The sequence below is a fragment of the Vulpes vulpes genome, chromosome 10 (assembly GCF_048418805.1).
Source record: "Vulpes vulpes isolate BD-2025 chromosome 10, VulVul3, whole genome shotgun sequence".
In the NCBI taxonomy this organism is placed as follows: domain Eukaryota; kingdom Metazoa; phylum Chordata; class Mammalia; order Carnivora; family Canidae; genus Vulpes; species Vulpes vulpes.
This window is the reverse complement of record NC_132789.1, coordinates 82,908,530-82,927,309: the sequence shown is the minus strand read 5'-3', so window position 1 is coordinate 82,927,309 and position 18,780 is coordinate 82,908,530.

Below are 18,780 nucleotides of genomic sequence, written 5' to 3'. Positions count from 1 at the left end.
TATCATAAATAGACATTGTACTTTGTCAAATGCTTTTTCTTCAACTATTGAAATGATCATATGGTTGTCATTCTTTCTTTTATTAATGCGGTGTATCACATTGATTTGCCAATATTGAACCACACTGGCACCCCAGGAATAAATCCCACTTGATTGTGGTGAATGATTTTTTTAATAAAATTGGTAGCTTTGTGATTAGAACAAGTTTAGGTGGTCTTTTTCTTGAGCATTCTTCTAACAATCCCAAGAATCCTATGTCCAAAACAATTTTAAATACATCTGTGCTATCTTTATGTAGGAAGGCTTCTTTATTATTAATATAATTGGAGTAGCATGCATAATTAGAGAAACACAATACAAAGTAACTCCTTGCTGGAGTGAGCAAAGTGGGTTACACCTGCACTTATTCAGAGTAATACCTCAGAGCCTTGGCAGGGTATTTTTCAGCCCAGTTAATGGTTTCATTCTCCTCATTCTGCAGACCTCCAGACACTGACCCTTGTTGTGTGAACAACCCTTACAGCCTCTCCGTAGTGCATAGTCTCGGTTTTCCTAGCAGTTTCATTTAGATGAGAAGCAACTGCTGTGCCAGTGAAGCGTGTGTGCAGTTTCTTGGGTTGTTCCAGCTCTGTCTCATTAAAGGACAACATCTTTAACAACTTTGTGTCAAGCGCTCCAGTAGTGCCATCTGGTCACAGAGATCAGCGCTCTGTGCCATAGAGATGACAAACAATCATGCGTTCGTTGCACAGAAATACACTGTCGCAACATCAGAAGAGTAACCAGAATTCGGAGGCAGTAGCATCAAAGAGAAGCAAAAAACTGGTACGTCAGCCAGCACTTCCCAGGCATTTGGATTTTATGAAAAGATTCTGAGATATTTTTTAAAAGACTGAGTAGATCCAACATAGAGCTTCAAACTTTTTACTACAAAGTGAGACCATTAAACACACACACATATCCTACTCTTAACTGTCACTACCATAAAACAAAGGACAGTTCATTTAAAAAAAAGAAAAAGACATAATTTAGCAGCCTTTTAACAAGGTTTGGTCCCCATGTTTGGTGGCTCGGTCTAGGTGACCGCGCTAGCAGCCTCCTGCCTCGTCTCTTCAGGGACAATCTGACATGCCCTGTATTGAAGATCTGGAAGCTGCTTCTTTTCAGTCCTAGGCAGGCACACAGGAGATGTTGAGATTTGCACTGCTTCTTTAATAACCAAATAAAAGCCTGCGTCTGTACTTGAAGTACGTTTTCAAAACCCACTCAACCAATACCAGAGGAACTAACCCCCTTGTCCTGTGGATTTCTACTGTCCCAAGGAAAACCCTAGGAAGTAGAAGTATGTAAGAAAACCAATGGAAAACTGAATTTTGCTTCAACTGCCAGCTAAATCTTTTCTCTTCTGAGGATTCATTATCATTCAGTCCAGTCAATGATTTCTCTTGAGTGTACAATTTCTAGTATAATAAACAAAAGTGTTCATCTGTGATGTGATCAGCAGAGCTTCTAATGGGACATAGATAAGAAGCAAAGTAAATACAAATCAACAAACATGACTAGGAAAAAAAACAACACTGTCTCTCTAGGGAACTTCAGAGAAAAAAGAAAACAACATCCAGGAAAGAATCAACCTGCTCAAACAAAGACGGTGTGTAAGAGACATGATTATTAGTTAAATCATCTTAATGAAATGTACAGACCTATGTGCTCTTAGATAGATAATTCATGTGCAATTTTATTATCTCTCAAGGTTTAATTAAATATTTGCCTTTTGGCTAATCAAAAGCAATTAATAAGAGATGCTTATACTCACACAACTTCTAAGAAATGTGGACATGGCCTCCACTGGAATTTTTGTGGTCTTCTTAATGAAAACAAGGGTAAGCAATAAGATGACAGTATATTGCCAGTCCAGAATTGAAAACCAACATATATTGGTGTATACACCAATTGTGTTAGGGTTCTCCAGAGAAATAGAACTCCAGAAACGTGCACCTGCACCTGTGTATGTTGTGTGTGCTTGTGTGTGTGTGTGCGTGTGTGTGTAGAGACAGAGAGAGAAAAGAGAGACAGAGGGACCAGAGATAGATTTATTTTAAGGAGATTTCTTGGAGGCGGGGCAAGATGGCCGAAGAGTAGGGTCCCCAAGTCACCTGTCCCCAGCAACTTACCTACATAACTTTCAAATCATCCTGAAAACCTATGAATTCAGCCTGAGACTTAAAGAGAGAACAGCTGGAATGCTACAGTGAGAAGAGTTTGCACTTCTATCAAGTCCTAAGGAGATTGGAGGCAAAATTCATTCTTCCTCCAGGGACTTCAGTATTTTCACTTATGTGCTTTACTCAAAGTTTACTGATTTAAACATTAATCTTATGTGGAAAAATACCTTCACAGAAATAGCTTGACTGGTGTTTGACCAAAAATCTGGGTACTGTGGCCTAATCAAGTTGACGCATAAAACTAATAATCATCAGAATCCTGAAAAGGAAAAAAAAAGACATGAAGATACTTGGATACTTATTTTAAAATAGAAGGCTTGACATGAAAAGATAAATATAATAAATACTTGATAGTAAAATCTCTTTTAAGTACCTCTACTTCTCAGCATTAGAACTAGAAGAAGGAATTTGGTTTGAAAGGAAAAAGGTAATAGTGGATAACTGATCTGAAATAATCTCTATTCTAAGAATGTCATATTGTGTTTTATGTTCAGATACACACTCATGGCACCTAAAATATGTACATGTACTACACTTTAGTTGTCACTCAGAAAAGCATAAAATGGCAGGGTAAAGATGGGACACTTCGTAAAAACATAAAAGGACCAAGAGTGTCATTTGTTTCATAACTTGTCATAAAATAAATGATGACTTTTCGATTCTCATCGTGGTGCCACCATTTCATGGAAAGAAGATATTATTTTTTACAGTGTTAGTCTTCAAAAATGAACAGATATACTCTCTCCTAAGATTGGACAACAAAACTTGGAGCAAAATGCAGCGACTTGATGATCTCACCTCTAAAAGAGGAAATAATAGTGGTGGCTTGTTGAAGAGACTGTTGAGGGTATATTATGACATATGACCTGAAGAAGTTCTCAATGCAGTGCCTGGTTCACAGGGAGTGTCCATTCCATGTTTGTTACTGTTGAAGCAATGAGGGACTTTATAAAAAACTTGTTGATTTCACTCAGCCCCATTACTCATAAATATCTGAGCTAAATTACTAATCTTGCACCTTCCATACACTGTACTCTTGTCAAGCAATCAAACTTAGTTTTATCTTTAGAGGAAAAAAATAAAGAAAAAAGTAATTTCCCAGGATCAGGCTCTAGAAAAAGAGAAAGAATTAAAAAAAAAAAAAAGTGTCACCCTCTCTTCAGGGATTGCAGCCCTGTCTAGAGCCCAAGGCAGGCAAATGGAAAAGGGCTGGGTTTCAGCCTCAGCTTTGCCTCCATGCCTTGGGAGCCTTGATGTTGGGTCTGAAACACACAGTGGTATCTTTGACCATTGCTCATGTTCCCAACGGGTCTGAATAAGGTATTGAACATTACCGTACCTGCTAGGCAAATGAAATCGGTATCTTTCTTTTGGCTAATGGATTTGATATCAAGTTACATGACACCATCCTAATAGATTGATACATAAAGCTTTTCAACAAAGAGAACTTACATTCATGCAACAACACCCAGAAATGGATCGTTTGGGGGAAATAATCGAGTTTCTATTCTTATATGGGATATTCTTATATCCTTCCTAGAATCTGCACCAAAAACAGCCAGGAAGGGGATACTCAAAGATACAGGCAATGAGGCACCAGAAGATTCACCTTTGCAGGGAGATGGGGCTGATTTTTTAGGTATCCCATGTTCAGGGCAGACCATTTTTGGCTGTCTTCCTCTTCCTCAGTTTTTCTGTCCACTGCTCTCAAAATCAGAAATTTTCTCTTGGTCATTTCTAGTAAGGGAAATAAGGTAAGAGAAAATGACTGATAACTCTAGATAGAGGCTGGGTCACAAGAACAGACAGGCATTTGGAAGGCTGGGTGGAATTGGTTTTAAAGACTAGGGGGTGGGGAACCTGGGTGACTCAGTCAGTTAAGTGTCATGACCTCAGGGCCCTAGGATGGAGCCCTGCATTGGGCTTTCTGCTCATCAGGGAGTCTGCTTCTCCCTCTGCCCTTCTCCCTGTTCATGCTTGTGGTCTCTCTCTCTCTTTCTCTCTGTCTCTGAAATAAATAAATAAATTCTTTCAAAAAAAATAAAGACCAAGGGACTGGGATCATCTGGGGCTGAGATCATCTGGGACCTGGAGCTAAAGTAGAGTCCAGGAAGATGGGCTCAACAATGGCCACAGAGGCTTTCACCACCAGGAGTCAAGCTGTGAACACAGGAAAGGTGCTGGGGGTAAGCCAGCTGTCTCAGGAAAACACTCCAGAACTTTCCCCGTTGACATTTGTATAGATTGGTGTGGACTGAATGACAGTTCTTCAGAATGAAATGGGCTGATTACTCCTCAGGAGAGTGTGTGAGTGCGCATGCATGTGTGCTCAGAAGTGGAGAGGAATACTTTCTTCTCTGCCCAGTCCAAAGATCATCTGTTGCCTACATTTGTCCAGTGCAGAAGATGGAAAGGCAAACAGAGTCCTGCGCAGGAACATCTCACCAGCAGGCCATTTGTATTTGCAGTTACTATTCCTTTCATCAAAAGAGGCATAGTGCCTCAGTTTCATATAATAAGCTTCAGTGGATTCTGGGGCGTAGCTGGCAAGTCATTGTATTCCAGAGAAATTGTTCTGCCCGGTTCAGATTCAGTTGGGTTCTTTGAGATGTTAGAATGTGGTGAGGGCTTTTTATCTCTACCAAATAAATGTTAGTGTCAATGCTCAGCTACATTGGGGCTTGTTGATTTTTGGCCATTTCATTGTTCAGTCACAACTCCATAAGGAAGAAAAGAGAAATGAAGAAAAGGAGATGAAACTTAAGTCAATTGTGTTCTATTATTTCTCTGTGATTTACTCTGATTTAGCTAGAGGAAAGTCAGACGTGTTAGCTGAAAAGGCAGTTCAGGGCTTACTTGTAAATTTTAATAATCCATCTTGTCTCTGAATGAGAGATGACATGCTGTCTTTATTGTAGTGTGCCAGAGAAAGGCCTGGCCTTTTAAAGAGTTGGTTGACCTACCTCCATCTTTGGCTGTGTAATCATTTCATCTCTTTGGACCTCAATTCCTCAATTGTTATTTGGACTGGATGATCTCCATTTGCCTAGAAAACTTGCATTGAGCCACTGGCAGTTAGAAAAATTCATTAGCAACTAAGAGTCCTTATACCATCTAACCTTGTGACCATTAGTCATCATTTTATGAGAAAATTGATTGGAAGTTCAGTGAAATTTTGGGTCATGAAACAGAATCAGAAACCTGGTCTTGTTCTCATTAATCCTTTGCTCCTTCATGTGATCTAACCTCCCTATAGACCTCTAGCCAGTTACTGCTGCCATACTTCATTTTCCTTGTTTTCGAGGACTAATCAGAAGTGGCCTCTTCTTCCAAGTTCACTGCTGAGTGTGTGAACTTTACTATAAATAACTCCTTCATCTCACAGTTCAGAGCTCTGGCTATCCAATCCACCTCCTTAGCATCTGTAGACTTTCGGGTATGCAAGTGCTAACTCTTAACTCTAACAGAACTCAAATATGCTATTTCTATCTCTTTTAACACTTTATTGTTTTCTTCCAGACAGTCAGTCCTATTGCTTTATGGAGTTTTTAGCTTGAGAATGCAATTTTGATCTGTTTTCTTATTTTCTGGATATTTGCTGGGTAGCTGCCTCTGAGTCTTTTGGGACTCACTTTGACTTTTCCTAATTTCATTAATGATATGATGTATATTACTTCATATAGAACCAGTATTCATAATCAATTGTATGAATGAATTGATAAGATAAAAGAAACTTTCAAAGTAAAGTACTTAAAGCAATTCATTTATATACTCTTAAATGCCAAATGTTCACTGGTTATATAGTACAAACTAGGATGATTTTGTTGAAATGCAGAATATATGCAGCATATCTTCATTTTTCCCATAGAATAGCATTTATGATGGGTAATTATTTTTCCCACCAATTGTTCACAACTTTATAAAATTTTGTTGCTCTATTCTCAAATTTTTTTCACTCCTTATATTTTTATAGTGATTACAAAATTTAATATGCCTCTGCTATTGCTGATGATAATTAGCAGTGACTTCCTTCTGGTTCCCCAAAGGTAAACTTTCCTTATCATGCATCAGACTGGATCCATTCTCCTTGCCACTTTTTCTATTCCTTTTCACTATTTTTTCTTTACTGTTTTTTTTTTTTTTACCATAGACCCTTTGTTTTCATTCTCTCTCTCCTTTAAACTATATTGAAGTTTCTAAAGCTTTCAGACTTATACTGCATACCTGTGTCTTGAGAAATAGTTAGATGCAATGAAGGAAGTTTGATATCTTTGTAATGATAATTTAATGGCTGTACTACTTGATGTTAGAAAATTGCTCAAAGTAAAATAGTCCGAATGAGATTACAATGTGTGCAGTCATTAAGAATATCTGATAGGCATGATATGAATCATATATTAAAATGTGTTCTGACTTAAATTTAAAGCATTAGCTTAAGCAATTCTCTATAGAATAAATAGTATCTTGACCTAGATTTTGATTATTATCTTTCATTCAATCTCGAAGAAGACCTTCAAACTCACTTGCCTGAGGCACTTGCAAGCTCCAGGTTTTTTAGGCTCATGAAAGAAAGATAAGTCACTCTTGAGAAGTGAGAAATCCTGTAGTAAAAATCCAGTGAGGGATTAGCTCTGTTTCCTTTAACCAAATCATACTTTTGTAAACCCTTATTTCATTATTCTCAATTTATTTGATTCTTTAACCATAATCCATGGCTCTCATGTGTTAGTATTACTACGAGTGTTGTAAGAGGCGGTATAGTTTAAATGTATCCCATTAGGCAATTTTATTTCAAAAGTAATCATTTCTAACTACTAAATTAAAATTGCTATTTAAACAAATGTGGCTTATGGCTGGAAGTCTGGAAGCAAAGAGACCACACAAAACCAGTAAGGAGTGAAAGTAGATTAGTAGAGTCAGTTCAGTGGGGTTGAGTCAGTGGCTCAAATGGAAACAGGGGGTAATGCTGGGAAGGAAATGGGAAGACTTGCCCCAGGTAGGAGCTGGCCACACAGAAGGAAAGGTGCAGTGAGACTTTAGCCAACCTTGCTTTTATTGTATCACATTACCCCTATTCTCCAAATTCCAAGCAAATACCAAGTGCACATTAAAAAATTATTCAAGGCTGCCTGGGTGGCTCAGTCTGTTAAGTGTCTGCCTTCAGCTCAGGTCATGATCACAGAGTACTGGAATCGAGCTCTGCATAGGGTTCAGCAAGGAGCCTGCTTCTCCCTCCCCACACTCTGCTCGTGCTCTCTCACTTGCTCTCTCTCTCTCTCTCAAATAAATAAATAAATAAATAAATAAATAAATAAATCTTTAAAAAATGAAAAGCACAGCTTTATTAATAATTATCCTATGAATATTGTCAAACATGGTGATAGTAGATAGGGTTTTTTTGTTTTATTTATTAAAAAAATTTTTTTTATTGGAGTTCAATTTGCCAAATATAGCATAACACCCAGTGCTCATCCAGCCAAGTGCCCCACTCATTGCCCATCACCCAGTCACCCCAACCCCCTGCCCTCTTCCCCTTCTACTACCCCTTTGTTCATTTCCCAGAATTAGGTGTCTCTCATGTTTTGTCACCCTCAGTGATATTTTCACTAATTTTCTCTCCCTTTATTTTCTTTCACTAATTTTTATATTCCCCAAATGAATGAGACCATATAATGTTTGTCCTTTTCCGATTGATTTATTTCACTCAGCATAATACCCTCCAGGTCCTCCACAACCAAGCAAAGTGGGTATTTGTCGTTTCTAATGGCTGAGTAATATTCCATTGTATATATAGACTACATCTTCTTTTTTTTTGTTTGTTTTACATATTTTTAAATTGGAGTTCAATTTGCCAACATATAGCATAACATCCAGTGCTCATCCCATCAAGTGCCCCCCTCAGTGCTCGTCACCCAGTCACCCCCACCTTCCTTTCCACCACCCCTTGTTTGTTTCCCCGGAGTTAGGAATCTCTCATGTTCTGTCTCCCTTTCTGATATTTCCCACTTATTTTTCCTCCTTTCCCCTTTATTCCCTTTCACTATTTTTTACATTCCCCAAATGAATGAGAGCATATAATGTTTGTCCTTCTCCGATTGACTTATTTCAATCAGCATAATACCCTCCAGTTCCATCCACGTCGATGCAAATGGTGGGTGTTTGTCATTTCTAATGGCTGAGTAATATTCCATTGTATACATAGACCACATCTCCTTTATCCATTCATCTTTCAATGGACACCGAGGCTCCTTCCAAGTCTGGCTATTGTGGACATTGCTGCTATAAACATTGGGGTGCAGGTGTCCCGGCATTTCACTGCATATGTATCTTTGGGGTAAATCCCCAGCAGTGCAATTGCTGGGTCATAGGGCAGGTCTATTTTTAACTCTTTGAGGAACCTCCACACAGTTTTCCAGAGTGGCTGCACCAGTTCACATTCCCAGCAACAGTGTAAGAGGCTTCCCCTTTCTCCACATCCTCTCCAAGATTTGTGGTTTCCTGCCTTGTTAATTTTCCCCATTCTCACTGGTGTGAGGTGGTATCTCATTGTGGTTTTGATTTGTATTTCCCTGATGGCCAGTGACGCAGAGCATTTTCTCATGTGCATGTTGGCCATGTCTATGTCTTCCTCTGTGAGATTTCTCTTCATGTCTTTTGCCCATTTCATGATTGGATTGTTTGTTTCTTTGCTGTTGAGTTTAATAAGTTCTTTATAGATCTTGGAAACTAGCCCTTTATCTGATACGTCATTTGCAAATATCTTCTCCCATTCTGTAGGTTGTCTTTTAGTTTTGTTGACTGTATCCTTTGCTGTGCAAAAGCTTCTTATCTTGATGAAGTCCCAATAGTTCATTTTTGCTTTTGTTTCTCTTGCCTTCATGGATGTATCTTGCAAGAAGTTACTGTGGCCAAGTTCAAAAAGGGTGTTGCCTGTGTTCTCCTCTAAGATTTTGATGGACTCTTGTCTCACATTTAGATCTTTCATCCATTTTGAGTTTATCTTTGTGTATGGTGTAAGAGAATGGTCCAGTTTCATTCTTCTGCATGTGGATGTCCAATTTTCCCAGCACCGTTTATTGAAGAAACTTTTTTTTCCCAGTGGATAGTCTTTCCTCCTTTGTTGAATATTAGTTGACCATAAAGTTGAGGTTCCACTTCTGGATTCTCTATTCTGTTCCATTGATCTATGTGTCTGTTTTTGTGCCAGTACCACACTGTCTTGATGACCACAGCTTTGTAGTACAACCCAAAATCTGGCATTGTGATGCCCCCAGCTATGGTTTTCTTTTTTAAAATGCCCCTGGCTATTCGGGGTCTTTTCTGATTCTACACAAATCTTAAGATGATTTGTTCCAACTCTCTGAAGAAAATCCATCGTATTTTGATAGGGATTGCATCAAATGTGTAAATTGCCCTGAGTAACACTGACTTTTTCACAATATTAATTCTGCCAATCCATGAGCATGGAATATTTTTCCATCTCTTTGTGTCTTCCTCAATTTCTTTCAGAAGTGTTCTATAGTTTTTAGGGTATAGATCCTTTACTTCTTTGGTTAGGTTTATTCCTAGGTATCTTATGCTTTTGGGTGCAATTGTAAATGGGATTGACTCCTTAATTTCTCTTTCTTTAGTCTAATTGCTAGTGTATAGAAATGCCCACTGATTTCTGGGCATTGATTTTGTATCCTGCCACACTGCCGAATTGCTGTATGATTTCCAGAAATCTTGGGGTGGAGGCTTTTGGGTTTTCTATGTACATATCATGTCATCTGCAAAGAGGGAGAGTTTGACTTCTTCTTTGCCAATTTGAATGCCTTTTCTTTCTTTTTGTTGCCTGATTGCTGAGGCTAGGACTTCCAGTACTATGTTGAATAGCAGTGGTAAGAGTGGACATCCCTGTCATGTTCCTGATCTTAGGGGAAAGGCTCCCAGTGTTTTTCCATTGAGAATGATATTTGTTGTGGGGTTTTCATAGATGGTTTTTAAGATGCTGAAGAATGTTCCCTCTATCCCTACACTCTCAAGAGTTTTGATCAGGAATGGATGCTGTATTTTGGCAAATGCTTTATCTGCATCTATTGAGAGGATCATATGGTTCTTGTTTTTTCTCTTGCTGATATGATCAATCACATTGATTGCTTTATGAATGTTGAACCAGCCTTGCATCCCGGGGATAAATCCCACTTGGTCATGGTGCATAATCTTCTTAATGTGTTGTTGGATCTTATTGGCTAGTATCTTGTTGAGAATTTTTGCATCTGTGTTCATCAGGGATATTGGTCTATAATTCTCCTTTTTGGTGGGGTCTTTGTCTGGTTTTGGAATTAAGGTGATGCTGGCCTCGTAGAACGAGTTTGGAAGTACTCCATCTCTTTCTATCTTTCGGAACAGCTTTAGTAGAATAGGTGTTGTTTCTCCTTTAAAAGTTTGATAGAATTCCCCTGGGAAGCCATCTAGCCCTGGACTTTTGTGTCTTGGAATGGTTTTGATGACTGCTTCAATTTCCTTCCTGGTTATTGGCCTGTTCAGGTTTTCCATTTCTTCCTGTTCCAGTTTTGGTAGTTTGTGGTTTTCCAGAAATGCATCCATTTCTTCTAGAGTCCTAATTTATTGGCGTATAGCTGCTCATAATAAGTTTTTAAAATCATTTGTATTTCCTTGGTATTGGTAGTGATCTCTCCTTTCTCATTCATGATTTTATTAATTTGAGTCTTTTCTCTCTTTTTTTTAATAAGGCTGGCTAATGGTTTATCTATCTTATTAATTCTTTCAAAGAACCAACTCCTGGTTTTGTTAATCCGTTCCACAGTTCTTCCGGTCTCTATTTCATTGAGTTCTGCTCGAATCTTTATTAATTCTCTTCTTCTGCTGGATGTAGGATCTATTTGCTGTTTTTTCTCCAGCTCCTTTATGTGTAAGGTTAGCTTTTGTATTTCAGTTCTTTCCAGTTTTTGGATGGATGCTTGTATTGCGATGTATTTCTCCCTCAGGACTGCTTTTGCTGTATCCCAAAGATTTTGAATGGTTCTATCTTCATTCTCATTAGTTTCCATGAATCTTTTTAATTCTTCTCTAATTTCCTGGTTGACCCTTTCATCTTTTAGCAGGATGGTCCTTAACCTCCACGTGTTTGAGGTCCTTCCAAACTTCTTGTTGTGATTTAGTTCTAGTTTCAAAGCATTATGGTCTGAATATATGTAGGGGACAATCCCAATCTTTTGGTATTGGTTAAGACCTGATTTGTGACCCAGTATGTGGTCTATTCTGGAGAAAGTTCCATGTGCACTTGAGAAGAATGTGTATTCAGTTGCATTTGGATGTAAAATTCTATAAATTTCTGTGAAATCCATCTGGTCCAGTGTATCATTTAAAGCTCTTGTTTCTTTGGAGATGTTGTAGACAGATGTTGACAGAGCAAAATCCTCTATTCAATGTCAAAAGAAAGTTTGTCTATTTACTTAACTCTTTTCTTATTACATAGACTGTTAACACTTGCTGCTTTGATGGATTTAAGCCTATTCTTGGTTTTAACTACAATCAATATTTCATCCAAATATATATCACTAATCCCGAGTTCCAGATTTGTTTGTTCAACAGCATCCTTGACATCTTCCCCCAGAATATCTCATGGACTTCTTAAATTTAACATGTCAAAATAGCACCCTGGATTTTCTCTTTCTCTGTTTCACCTGAGAAACCCAACTTTGCCTCTTTCAAGTTTCTCCATTGCAGTAAAGGAATCACCACCCTCTAGTTGCTGAATCCAAATGTCTAGGATTTGGGAGCTGCACTGCAATTTGCCCTGGCTCATTTTTCACCATACTCCACTTCTATTCTCTAATTTGAGCCATCTCCTTCTCTCACCTTCTAATGAATGCAGATACCTATTGAGAAATCTCCTATAACCCGTCTTTCACAAGTAGCCAGGAAACCTTTGAACATGTCAAAAAAGATCATGCCACTCTCTTGCTTAAATCTCTGCAATGACTTGTAATAAAATCTAATTTCCTTATCATGGCCAAGGGTTCTGTGCAGTCACCCCTCTACCTCATTCATACATACCCAGACTCCCCTTAGATCATTACCCACCAGCCAAATGTGTATTCTGTTGGGCTGTGTATTAGTTTTCTATCCTCTGTACAAATCACTACAGACTTAACAACTTAGAATAACATATCTATTATTTTGTAGTTTCTGTGGATTTGGAGTCCAGGCATGGCTTACCTAGGTCTTCTACATATTTATAGTATCAGAGGCTGCAATCAAAGAGTTGGCTAGGGTTAAGTTCTCATATGAAGGCTAAACTAAGGAGGCATCCATTTTCTCACTAGTGTGTTTTTTGGGAAGCATTCGATTTCTTGGGGCTGTGGCTTTTCCAAACCCAACAATAGAGAGGGGGGAGACTAGAGTGATTCTGATGAAAAGATGAAGTATTATATTACATAAAATAATCATGGAAGTGGCATCTCATCATTTTTGTTATATTTATTTGTTAGAAGAAATTCACAGTTACTACTCACACACAATAAGAAGGGATTATCCAAAGGTGTGAACATGAGAAAGAGGCAATCATAGGGAGGCACCTGAGTTGTCTGTCTGCCACAGGGCAACATATCAACTCTGCTTCCACCTCTGGAGCTTCACCTGTTCTATTCCATCAATCTATGATGCTCCCCACCCCCACCAGTTCTGTGCCCAACTCTTCCATTCCATCATTTATTCAAATGACACTTTTACATGGAGGCTTTCGCTAAGAATCCACTCTAAACAAATATCTCCTAACACACGCGCGCACACACACACACACACACACACACAGATTATATTACACTGTTTTATCTTATTAGTAGCCCTGAAATCATTCTGTTGCCTTATATACTATTTATGCCCCATTCTCCTCCACTAGAATGAAGTATCCAAATGCTCATTAGAGTGGAGACTCATTTAGCACTATATTTTCAGCACTTAGAAGTGACATGCAATAGCATAACTAATATTGTTGGGTACATTTAAAGTAATTTTGGAATAAAAAGGCTGGTAATAATATACATGGGATAAAGAACTGAAAGAATTCTGATTCCCACTTGGAAATTTTTAAAAATTTACAAAACCTCTGTTTTAAGTATTAGTCTGCTAAGGTTAATAGCCAAGTGTAAAATATATTATTTTGAATTCCAAGGTCTGAATTAAAATTTGTAATTATTTATAGCTTCTTGTTTTGAAGGAAAAGGATGTGATTTATAAAATGTTTTATTTCTACAATGATTATTCCTAAATATACAATACTTCTTTGCATGAAGATTAGTGTAGTAAAGGTTAAAGTAGTAAATTGCACCTTAATTTAGACTCATGTCTTTCCAGGTTGGAAAAAAATAGACAACTTGAATAGCTATAATACTCCCTGGGACAACAAAAAGATATTGAAGTCATCCTCTTTGTAGAGTTTCATTAGAAGGCAGTCTTTGGTGGAAGCACCAGCTTAGCATGTAGTTTATAGCTTGACAGATTAAAAAAAAAAAGTACCAGTTCACCAAGAAACAATCAGAATGTAGTAATTGATTTACATAAACCAAAAATCTTCAAAGACTACTTTATGTATCACATTGCCAATTTATGCTCAAATCTATATTTGACAAGGCAACAAATCTTGACCATTTACTTAGGACATAACTTCCCGTTTCACTGTGGAAAGTAAATGTAGGCCAGAAAGTCTATTGCTGAAAACAGAATAAGAAAGGAGTCAGATGTTCTTAAAAGATGGGTCTGTCCAGCTTTGACCACCTGCAGGGTTGCATTACTCTAGGGAAGTCTCTAGCTAGATAACTAAAATTGGCCATTGGAATCAAGCCCAGTCTCTCTGGAGACAGCTATAGGACACTTGGCAAATTCTTTCTTGTCTAGTCCATTCTGTTTTTATCAGTCATGATATTATCTCTTTTGGGCAACTTATATTTCACTAGAATTGATTATAAGCACAACTTTCAAAAAATACAAGTAGGTCTTTATAGCCACAAGTTCTCAGTCTCAGAGGCAACATTTTTATAAGCCATTTTGCACAATGGGCTACTTTTACAGATGCTTAGTCTGTTTATGAGTGTTGATTTTTACAGTTCAGAGTTTCACTTGACAACCTCTTTCTCTCACTGTTTTCAAACCCTCTTGATACATTCTTTTCAGTACCTGTAGTCTTCTATAAACTGACTACATACATTGCTCTTTATTAAATAATCATCTGCTTAGATAGTTTTGGTGGCACTAACAGGGGAAAAATGGAAAATATTTTTGTTATGAATTTCATCAATATTTAGAAGAAAAAGCTATTGGAAAACATTTGCAATTTTTTATCATGATTTTCAACTTTTTTCTCCCTGGAACAAAAGGTAATGAAGGGGGAAATGGAAACACTGAAATAAACAATTTGAGTGTCAAGTTCTTAAAAAATACTTTACTCTTTCTTCAATGTGTTGTTGGAGCAATGAAACATGACACTGATGTGCTCTTCCAGAATTTATGTATTTAATGACTTTCGAGATGAGCTCTATCTACTGAGAATGCCTGTAGTGGTAGTTTATTTGATCTTCAACAGACTACTGTCTATCTTACCCTTCAATTTGAATGTTTAAAAAAGGAGAAATGATTTGGAGAATTTTCAAAGCTTACTATGTATTCCAAGTGAGACACCCATTTTTTTTTTCTGCTAGGAAACCAGTAGGACTCATTAACCCAGTAAGATTCTGCTTTTGCAAAAATATGCCTCCAACCAATGAATTTCATACAAAACAAAATTAAGTGCATAAAGTAAGCTCATCTTATTTATGGTAAGCTCTTATTCAGGTAAAAGAACCTCGTCAGGTATTCTTCTGCACCTTTATGGGTTTCTTCTTTTCACAAAACCAGCTACCATTTCAGAAGCAATTCTGGGATCAGAAGAGAGGAAAGGGCGGGGCTGCAAAAAATATGAAAAACTCACTTGCTAGAGTACCTAGGAAGTCTGGACCAGGAATTATGGAGTCACTATCTTTTCCCCATTCATTAAGCTTTCTCTAATTGTTCCTTTTCTAATCATCCAAGTTAAGGTCATGCATTTCCAGATGAACTGTAACCTGTTTTATTCCAGTTGTCGGGATTAATAGAGGGCTAACCTGCACCATGAGAGAAGCAAACCAAGGGTTTCAGATGGCAGGAAGGGAAAGCAGCAGTGATTCCAGTGGTGGGAATCAGGCTGGACAGGGTGTGGGGACCACACTGTTCTTTCTGGAGAGAGGAAGTTACTGAAAGATACACTTATGAAGGGCAAATGCTAAGATATGAGGGGTACATGAGTGAAGTGAAAGGTGCAGGATAGATGAAGTGGATGATATTAGAAGTTTTAATAACAGTTTGTTAATCAAAATTGCTATTGTCATTAAGTGGGAGTCAGTCAAATGATATGGAGACTACATTAATGCTGTAATTTGGGAGAGTTTTAAGGATATTTCTCACCTTCAAAGGGACCATTTCCACCTTTGAGACATAACTGAAGTCAGTAGAAAAAAATGGTTTGGAGCAAGAACTTTGGAATTAGAAAGTCTAAAAAAAAAAAAAAATCCCAGGTCTGCTGCTTGTTAGCTGGGAAAGCTGAAGTAACATGGCACAACTGAGTACATGCTGCACATTTGTGGGTAGCTTCACAAAGCTCTAGAGGCAGAGGTAATCCTAATCAGGCCTGAAACAAGCTATTCAAACAGAAGGGTCAGTATCTGGCTGATTGGGCCTGAACTTGAATGCATGCAAATACAGTCCAGTCTGGGCAGTAAGAGCCAAAAAGTTTCTCAAATTACCTATTCAGAAAAGGTAGATTATTAATCAGGGTTTAAATTTGCAAAGAGGAAAAATTAGCCCTGGCTAATATAAGAAGATATAATTTTGTTAAAATCATATTGGATCCCTCGCAGAATATTCAGAGTTCGAGACTAAACAGGAAGCCTTGAACAATACCTCAAATCCTGCCTTATAACTGGTCCTGGGAGTACTCTTGTGTCAGAGGAAGTCTTTTGGCACAGATACCCCACCTTGGCCTTCTAAATCCATCAGTGTTGGCCCTGAACTTTGGACTGCCTCTGAAAATGGCATGATGACTACCACAGCTCTTGGCCTTGCCATTTTCAGCATGACCATTATGTATTTGCAGGATTCACTTCTGGCTCAAAGTCTGAAGCAGTTTTGACTAATTGGCTGAAACTGGCAGTGTATCCATACCCTCATTGCAAAGTAGTCTCAGAGAGTAACTTTCGAGTGTATTGAGCTTCTATACCTGGAAGTGGACTTCTTGTATGGTACAAGGTTTCTCAAAATAAAGTAGAAGGTTCAGATTCTGGGTGACTAAAAAAGAATGACAAATTCTCATGAGGATCTACCACTCTGGTTGCCCACTGTCAACATACACAATATCCCTATATTTACACATATTTCTTTAAAGATTTTATTTAACCAGGTATTGAAATAAATGTTTTTTTTCTAGTTATAAAAGTGATACATGTTTATTATAGAAAGCTTAGGAAATAATGAAAAATATAATGAAATATTATCTATTGTCTAGCTTTAACATCTGTTTATCTCTATTTTCTTTTTAACTTTTATTTTTAAAGATTTTATTTATTCATGAGAGACACAGACAGAGAGAGAAGGAGAGAGAGAGAGAGAGAGAGAGAGAGAGAGAGAGAGACAGGCAGAGGGAGAAGCAGGCTCCATGCAGGGAGATCCAGGTCTCCAGGATCACACCCCGGGCCGAAGGCAGCGCTAAACCACTGGGCCACCGGGGCTGCCCACTTACACATATTTTAAAAAGAAAACTTACTACCTTCCATAACACAATTCTCCCTTACACAACCAAAATAATGATTAGTCCATACTCAAAAAGAGTCAGCCAAAAATATCACCTTTACAGCATTCAGATACAAGTCAAGATTGCTCAGTAATATCCATCATCATTCAAATTCTGGTATGATTTCATAGCAGTATTTTGGGTAGATAAAAGTTTGTTTCTTTCTACAACTTGCCATTCACTATTTTACAAAAATATATACAATTTTTCTTCTCCACTGTACATTCTCTTTTATTTTGTCTATTTTGTCAAACAGTTTATGTGATAGAATAACTTGAAAATGCATTCTAATTAGACACAAGTCCTTGGTCTTCCCAAATACATGAGACTGTGTGGTCTTCTGTGGTATAATTTTAACCATTATACACAGAGATTCTAGAAGGCACTCCAGGGATCCCCTTGGTTTTACCCATATTTCTTCTTTTTTCTTGGTAGTCAAGATCAACCATCCTATCAATATTATAATCCTTGCAATGAAACTAAAATATAAGAGAGCAGTCTCAGCTGCTCTAGTTCAATGAAAATGAAATGTGTTCTTGGTAGAATCATTTCTCCTTTTGATACCAAGAACTCTAACTCAGCACATCCAAGAGTTGTGTTACGGAAAAGTAAATTTTTGTAAATGGGATATTAGGTATTTCAATACCTCTTGATTCTTGGATCCAAGTATCCTGGCTCTGAGAAACAGCACCATACATTGATTCCTGGTTCAGAGCATATACTGTATCCTGTAGCACAACGTCCCAAACTTAGAAAGTAGTGTGTGTTAGGTACTTATGGATAATAGATTATGTGTAAAAGCAGTTAAACCATGAGTATCAACAAACTCCCTTACTTCATCTCCTAGAAACCATTTGCATTATAGCCATAAATAAGGCATTTATAAGTTCAGAGGTGATGCTGCTTTCAAAAGCATAGGCAATAGAGAAGGCAAATTTATATACAGAAAACATGTCTATTCCAGTTAGGACAAAATACCACCTCCTCTGTGATAGAGTGGACATAATATGACCAACTTGTTACTAGCTAGTAGATTGGCCCTTCCAGGAAATGGTATCCTATCAGAAACATGGGGTTGTTTTTTGCTGCTTGCAAAATGAGCTCTCAGCTGTAGCAAAGACCAGGGGAGGGAAGATGTTTGTTACTGTGCCTATCCATATGTTACTTCCATTCTTACCAATATGATCACATTGCCCATAAATCATTGAGTAAGCACTAGAATAAATTTACCTCCACTGAGCAGGAGAGTATATCTAACTGGTTATTAAGAGCCTCTTCTGTCCACTCTGGGTCTATTCTGAGCAGTCTATCCTTATAACTCTTCTCCAAACTTCCATGTCAGCAATCTTCTTTCAGGTCTCTGATCTTTCAGGAAAACTATTAGACAATACCCATATATCAGCATGGACTTTTTTCTCAAGCACTTTCTCCATCTGGGTAAAGTGGAAAAGAGGATATACCATTCAATGTCTTGCCCACTAGGGTTAGCCCAGTTGGGATTCTGACTTTGTGTATGATGACATAAAATGTTGAAGAGAATTTAGGAAAATTTTTACAAGTGTTGGTCAGGGTCCTTTAAGAGCTGATGCAAAGATGAGATTGGAAATTTGCAAGGATTTTGTTTGAGGAAATGCTTGAGAGAAAATAGGGAAGGAGCTGGAGTAGGCTAAGAGAGCCATCAAACTCTGATGC